At 45.7% G+C, this 8,084-nt stretch overlaps 1 protein-coding gene across 2 annotated transcripts in view; it reads left to right on the top strand.

The window, feature by feature from the left end:
• The first annotated feature begins 3,273 nt into the window (after window positions 1–3,273).
• Window positions 3,274–8,084, top strand: part of Prestin (solute carrier family 26 member prestin) — a 68,911-nt gene continuing 64,100 nt past the window's right edge. The window contains exon 1 of one of the 2 annotated variants that reach the window (XM_071595902.1): window positions 3,274–3,381. The gene's annotated coding sequence lies outside the window, so the exon portion shown is untranslated. The remainder of the gene's footprint in view (window positions 3,382–8,084) is intronic. The other variant, XM_071595903.1, reaches the window with a different exon arrangement.

The following is an 8,084-nucleotide window of genomic DNA, read 5'->3' as shown; positions in this document are numbered from 1 at the left end:
ATTACAGTCTTCAAAATCCCACCGCCTGTCAATACCCCCTTCATTCACTTTTCCTGCCTCCATAGGATTTCTTCCAACAAACCCCTCTCTTCGCCCACCATACCAAGTACTTCCTCATTTGTTTTGTTCTCTGTCCATTTCACCTTCTCCATTCTTCTCCACACCCACATTTCAAAAGCCTCCAATCTACGTCTATCCTCCTGCTTCAATAACCATGTTTCCGCGCCGCACATAACTACTCTCCATATCAAGTTTTTACGAGACTTTTGCCCCAGTTCGTTCGCGAATACGAATGAGCATATTGTTCCTTTCTTCGGACACCCCTGGTGATCCGTGAGCCCCTTGGGATCCCGACCAGTTCTCAGGTCATCAGGTTTTCCAGGGGCCGAACCAAATCAGCTATATCCGAAGTGGGATACGAACCCACGACCTTTGGGCTAGTAGACAAACGTTTTAACCACCGGGTTTACTCTACCGACTTGCTGTAATAACGCAGTGTCTAAATGCTATATATATCGTTAAAACGCTCGCCTACTAGCCCAAAGGTCGTGGGTTCGAATCCCACTTCGGGCATAGCTGTTGTGGTTCGGCTCCTGGAAAACCTGATGACCTGAGAACTGATCGGGATCCCAAGGGGCTCACGGACCACCAGGGGCGTCCGGGGAGGAAAAAAGAAACAATATGCTCATTCGTAGTCGTAAACGACCTAGTGCTATAAAAAATTGCAAAGCCTTCGCAAACGTCAAATTCATTGTGGGCCGACTACTAAAAATGGCTCCCACAGATTTCGCGGGGGCCAAAAGTTTGAAAATGTTTTCATATGCTGAAATGCGATGCTGTTGTATTTCCATGCTAACTTAGAATATATCACAAAAAAGGATCACTTATTTCATAAAATAATTGATGACAGTACTCGTATGCCACATCATCAAATGACTGCTCGCACGGTGAATAAATGATCTATGTGATATTTGTTTGCTGTATTCCGTCCTTTCTTCATCAGAGGTGACTTCGGGATGGCGCCAGGAAATATCTCAAGTGCAGCAGAGTATCCGTCGAGTATAACCGTAGATGCCTCACACAGGGAGTGGGCCAATGCTGACGTCGGGTTTCCCTCCCACTTCCTCCGCCAGCTAATATAATGTCTATCTCTTTCGGGTACAAGCATAGGTGGCCTAGCGGGTGAAGAATTTTACGAATGGTTTCCAGGTTCAAATCTTGGCCGATGCTCTTGGACAACCCCATATAAAATCAAAGTGGTACGACTTTAAGGTCAATAGACCATAGTTATGAGTTTGAAAGACGGTCGTTAATTTATTGTCGAAGGAAATATAGTGAAATATGTTCCTATTAAATATCTGGATAGTTCAATAATATGAGATTGGAGTAGTACTGAAGATGGAAGGAGCAGGGTGTAAATGAGAAAGAACAATTGTTGACTGCTCAAAGGATTCTAATCGAATTGAGGAAGAGATTTGCTAAGTGTTTTGTGTTGTTGTGGTTTCGTATGGATGTGAAACTTTGATGATTTGGAAGACATAAGAGAATTATTTGGAAATATTTTTAACTTGGCCTTGGAGAAGAATAAAGAAAGTGAGACGCATTAAAAACGTGAGAAATGGCGATGTGTCAGGGAGAATAGGTGGAGAAAGGAAGCTGTGGAAGATGATAAGGAGGAGGAGGGCAAATTGCATGGACTGCGCTGAAATTGTATCAAGTTAGGATAATTGAAGGGGGAGTACGTAGAAGGAACACGAGAAAGGAGGGGATCGAGATGGCACGGAGGCTAATGCAGTGGCATCCCACCCAGACGGCTCCGGTTCAAATCCTGCTGGTGGCCGGATTTTTCAGAGGTCCTCACTTGTGGCGAGCACCTTGAGTACACCGTCCGTCGGATGGGAAGCTTAATTGTGGACCCCTCGGCGCCTTTCGTTAAAAGTAGGCTCGTTGACGCCGGGTTTCTCTTCACCCTTCCTCCATTCCCTTAATGTCCTACCCATACCAAATTACCCATAACCTCTGCTGTTGGTAGCCTCCCCTAATAACTGCTACAATTACTACTGCGTGAAAGAGGAAGGAAAGGGAAAAATTATGCTCAAATGAAGATGGGTGCTCAGGATTGAAAGAAGCAGTGAGAGCCCAGTTGAAGCCTATCAGAATACGGATACACCAAAGGGGAAGATGAACTCCGTAGAAAACCCAATAGTGGCACGGGAAGGATCATTCATCTTAAATCTCAATGTATAAATTTTATATGGCTCAAGGCCCAAAAGAAACCTTGAGGTTTACCGTTGCAAATTCCCTTATCTATTATACTCACTCAATCCTAAATACGAAGGTTACTTTAGCTTTTGATTGTTTCTCTTTATGAACACTAATACCTGCCTATAAAAATTACAATTACATTTACAAGTTCGGTGAAAAAGATTTCAATATCCCATATATACCCATGTGAATGAATATCTGTTCGCCATGTGGTGGGTTTTTTAAATTTCATTTCAATATAAAATACTTCTCGCAATATAAAATTTGGTTGGGATCTTCAACCCGGAGGACATGTTTGACATGCCCATATCACCAGCCCCGATTATCCACCTAAGCAACTGGCTCGAGGATCTGATAATTAATGCATAATGACAGTACATCCAAAGATTGGACAGCTTTCACAACAATAATCTTAATGTGCATAAAAAATAAACACCTCATAATAATATATTTCAACGCGCAAAACTAGATGGAGGGAAATCTAAAACGTGCGTAGTTGGTAACTGGTTAAACAGGGAGTTGAAGTTTTCAAAGCTTCGGGCCACACCGCAACACAACGATACCCCCGCACAGCAGCGGAACATCCCACCGCACGACCAGAACCGTCTGAATCCCTCCGGGTCATCCATCGACCTCCGTCCGACCGAACCCGCTATGGCACTTGGGGGTGGACTTTTTAACTCCGCATGTTTCGACCGACCGGGCACAACGGCATCGGTGGCGCCTCTGGCATCCTACGGAGCGGACACCTTTCGGGGCCTCGCCACACAACAAATCATTTGGCTGTCTTCACACAACGCCAACTAGTACATCCATCCCCCTACCCGCCCCTCCACTCCCTCCCACCAAGCCTCGCCTCGCCAACATTACGGCTTCACCAGCGCCGCCCCTCGGGGAGATTCGAAAGGGGGGGCGACGTTGGGAGGGGGTGGGGGAGGCATAGGAGCGCGGCGGAAGGGAGGGAGGACGGAGGAGGAAGAGGCGGGCACTATTAGTTAGGGGACGAAGAAGCGAGCCGCGGCAGTGCACCTCCGAGTGTTGCGACCGAGTGTTCGTCGTTTCACCGCTCGCCGAAGGACCGACCGTCGTCGCCGCCCAAGACACCATCGCCCACAGGTGAGAGAGTGTGGACGGGGTGCCGTGCTGTGAAAGGCCGGCCAGGGGCGATCTCAATTCATCCGTTGCGCGCTCCCCTGGGGACGCATCCCTTATGACGTGCGGTTTTTCCTAACAGGGAACCCCTCTTACGTATTGTTAGAAAAGGTATCCGCCCGCGACTAGAAGCGTGGGCTCCGAAGGAGGGAAATTTGTATTTATTTATATCGGCAGCTGAATTAACAGCAGTTAGTTACAACACAAATGGGAAGGTGACCACGGGATTGTGAATTAATTTCGGATCCGCAGTATCACCTCATGTGGGAGTGTTTCGGGGAACAAGAACTGGGGAGGGTACAGTGGGACCCGAATTTAGTACAAATTTTGGTTCGTTTCTTACTGTGCTGTTGATTAGACAATTATTTTTCCGAAGGTATGTGTGTGCTTGTGTTTAATATTCTGGTGACTTCTAGTGCACCTAGTGAAGGTAGAGGGTTCGGCTACCGACTGACTGACGGGAGGGCCAGGTTCGTGTCCCGGGGACGCCTCTGAAAACACTCAGCGTCACCCAAACTGTGCGGCTTTTTTCGGGTATCAGATCTTTCTTGAAAACCACTGACGGCACAGGGAAGGAATTTGACCCCCTGCCCTGTTCTGTGTTTCACACGTCGTTAGGCTTATATTGGGTGAACTCCACTCTAACCAATCAACCCACCTTCGGGATAATAACTACTTTTGGTGATAATGTTCTGTAAATAATATCATATTTTTCCAAATTGGTTTATTTATATCTTGAAGGAAAGTCTCACGGATATGATTAATAATTTAAATGGAGAAGCGAGATAGCGCCCTATAGGGAAAGTCTTTCCCCAGAGGAAGGTGTTTTGCCACCGAAAATCCGGAATACGTGTGAGTTTCATTTGTACATGTTTCTGTATTTTTGTTTGTTAGCTCTATCTCGTAACTCCGTTTAAATTATATATATATATATATATATATATATATATATATATATATATATATATATATATATATATATATATATATATATATATATATATATATATATATATATATATATGTGTGTGTGTGTGTGTGTGTGTGTGTGTGTACACATGTGTGTATAAGTATATATACACACACATATGTACATATATTTATATATATATAATGCTCAAATATTCTTCACCGATGCTTCTTTGTAAAAACGTTTATGTGACACACACACACTGAAATATGAATACGCGGAAAAGAAACATACAAAAGAAATAGCGACTCATTACTCGTATATTTTAGTTGGTCCTATGCGCCATCATCAGTGTGAGAGGGAGTTAGAAGCACACGCATCCACATTCATATGCTAAGGCGAGTTATATATAATCGGTATAAATAAGCATACATAAACATTTGTAAAAACGGGAAAATGGTTTTGAACATATATTTATATTTCCACTTTGAAAATTTCCCACGGAACGTAATCAGATAAGGCATTGTGTGTGGCGAAGCTCGCGTATGTTCCTCTTACCTCCGCCGCCGGGAAAGAGTGTTTGTGGACAATTGGAGGTGAGGGCGGAGTGTGCGTAAAAGGCAAGTCGTCTCACGGGCGGCGACATCAGTGGCCGGTCCATTAGATATCAGTCTCGTGGAGAGCTTTTTCCAACGCGAAAGTGTCCCCAGGTAGAGAATCCCCTGAGGGGCCGAGGGGGAGGGCGGGTGTGGGTAGGAGGCGGCGAACATTCTCCTCTCCTTGTGAGATCGTGTTCGCGCTAAGTTTCCTCACCGCCACCGCCGCACCTCGAGATTTGAAAATGGACCGTTGGGAATTACGTCCACGTCGAGATCTCATTGCCCCGTGGAGAACGTAATTGTTCTCTTTTTTTTAATCGCCGTTCTAAGCAGATGCTGTTAACCTCGGCTTCTAGCGTAATTTGTACCGGTTCCTGGAAAAAAATAAATGCTCTCTTTCAAGAAGCCGTTGAAAATTGTAGCCCTGTGCTTGAACAGAGCGCGTCCCGAGGATTTCCGACTGCTGGGCGTCATCCATTTGCGCGCGTGGTCCGTTATCGAATTGCTACACGATTGATGTTTTTTTCCCGTTTTACTTTAATGCCGACGAAAAGTGAGAGCAGTAAATCTTCCCCCTCCCTCCCCCCACCAGGGCAGGGCGACTGTAATAATAATCACGCGCTGAAACCTCCCTCTCCCACTCTCGAGAGACAACTGGGGTTGAAGCAGCGATGATGCCCCGAATTGAGAAGATCGCGGGAGAACGTTTACAGATGCGCTCTAAGCACGAAAAAAAATCGCCGCAATCGTCGCGAAAACAAATATTTTTAGACTCCTGGAACGAAATTCCGCAATGAAGCAATATTTTTCCAACCTTGTAGTTACAGCGTTCCGGCGCTATTCCGTAACGATGGCGTGTTAGGTAAGCTGTTTTCAGGACCGTTACCCGTCTCAGAGCAAGGACCGAAGTGATTACTGGCGTACCAGCGGGAATGGTCGTTGAATTTTCAAGTGCGCAGCGGCGGCCATCGTCGACGTGTGATGTTTACGGCCACATCTCGCTCCCCTTGGTCTTCGCTCTCTCACGAGAGCGAGCGCTCTTCCGCGTACGACCTTGTCATGGTACGGCGGGGAGGATTTCCTTTCTGCTTCGCGAGGGTCAACACCTCATCCACTCCACATACGCCTTTTCCCTTTCTCATCACCGTATTTCATTAAGATGGCTGCGGGCCGCGACATTACGTGGTCGACGCATTCCTTGACACCGTCCTCCGATATATTTCAATCACGCGCCGCAGTCCTTGATCCGACCACCCTGATGCTAGCCTCACTAATTAGAAGTGACACGGACGTAAAGAAGCGGATGGATAGTGTTTTTTCACACATCTGTGGCTGTGGACCATCGACCGAGTCAGTCAATGACCACGGTGTTAAAATGAACGTCAAAGCCGTTGAGAGTAAGTTTGGCGAAGTCACGCTTGTGCATCGCGAGTGTATTTTGGTTTACATGATGCCGCAAGATAAATTTCGCAAAAAAATAAACTTAGTACATAAAACTATGATAAAGCAAAATGTACATTTTCCGACGGACAATATACATTTTGCGGTAACCCTCTGACGTGAATATAAATTAACCACCAATTATCATCTATGACAAATCCAAGACTACTTACTCCTATATTTGTGATGCGCAGACCTTGATGCCACGTGCTTTTTTCTTTCGCGAAAACTTGAATACATACGTAAAATAATCCATACAATTCCGTCATCAACTCTTTTCTAAAGGCCTCTTGATATAACTCAAGGCAGTTCGCGAAATGCGTAGTTGTAACACCAGCAATGTAACTCAAGCCACTTCAATCTGCCGGGTTGACCACATATTCTAATGAAATGGCCACTGAGAGCTCATGACAAACGGAAATGATTGCTTCTGGCTTTGACTTGTGAATGCTTATCATACCCTGCTGTTACTGCACTTTCGTACGCTTTTCTGCTCTAAAAAAATCATCCCACTAAATCGAAAACAGTGATGAATACTGACTTTGCTTCTACAAAGAAACATATGCTGCTTTAACAGCATTGAGGGCTTTCCACTAATTTGTAAACCTAACTTTTACGCTTACCCTCTCGCAAATGAACTGAAAAATTAAATGATTTTCTCCTCTGAAACTGAAGCCTTGACGAACTTGGAACTGTTTCCCTGCTGTGTCATACCATTTGAACTTCACATCCGTTTCGTGTAAACGGTCGGCATAGGGGTTGGTCGCCCCGTTCCCCATCCCGCAGTCGGGGCGGGTAATTCACGAGGTATCATCCGTCCACCTTTGCGCAGCCCACCTGATGCTACGCGCAAACCAAGGTCGTAGACGCCATTCGTTGTCGTCTTTGTCCTAAGGGTTGTTAGCTTGTGGCCCGAGGGAGCAGAAAAAGCCTCTCTCCTCCATACCGCCCAAGGTGAGGAGGGCTCCCGCGCACTGAGGCAGACGCTCGCTGGAGTAACCCGTTTGACTGCGTGGGTGTGACAATGAAACCTGTTTCCCTATTGGCGATTTTCATGACCGCGGAGGTAGAAGTTCAAGGTTTCCCATTCGAAAAAAAATCGGACTAAGCGGAAGATTTAACCTTCCCTGAGATTTTTGACTGTCGAAGGATTTTGAAAAAAATTCTCTTTCCTGAAATCAAAACTGGGTCAAGGTGGTCTTGATCATATTGGAGAAACAGGGACTGGAATTTCATGGGTGGTCCTCGTTTATCCCCACCATCCCTCACAACTCCGATACCCGGAAAGGACGGACTTGGAGGAAAAATTTGAATTTTCCCCCGGGAACGAATGGCAGTTGTCGGCAGCTTTGATCGCGACTTTTGGCCGGCGACTCAATTTATGTTGTCGAAAATGAAATTTCCCGAATGATGCAGGGAAATTAGACTCTGAGATTTTAGAGATTTACAGGTAGAATTAACTCATCATTGTTCATTTTAATGCAACAATTTCAGAGCGTAAAAATCATTCGCCTTGACTGGGACTCGAACCCAGATCCCTCAATATCCGGTCGAGTGCTTTAGCCACTTAAGCTACCGAGGCGTCCCTGGACACCTCGGTAGCTTAAGTGGCTAAAGCACTCGACCGGATATTGAGGGATCTGGGTTCGAGTCCCAGTCAAGGCGAATGATTTTTACGCTCTGAAATTGTTGCATTAAAATGCACATTAGCGGATGAC

The sequence above is a fragment of the Hetaerina americana genome, unplaced genomic scaffold (assembly GCF_022747635.1).
Source record: "Hetaerina americana unplaced genomic scaffold, ioHetAmer1.1.p SCAF_70, whole genome shotgun sequence".
In the NCBI taxonomy this organism is placed as follows: Eukaryota; Metazoa; Arthropoda; class Insecta; order Odonata; family Calopterygidae; genus Hetaerina; species Hetaerina americana.
This window is presented reverse-complemented; position numbering and strand designations above follow the sequence as displayed.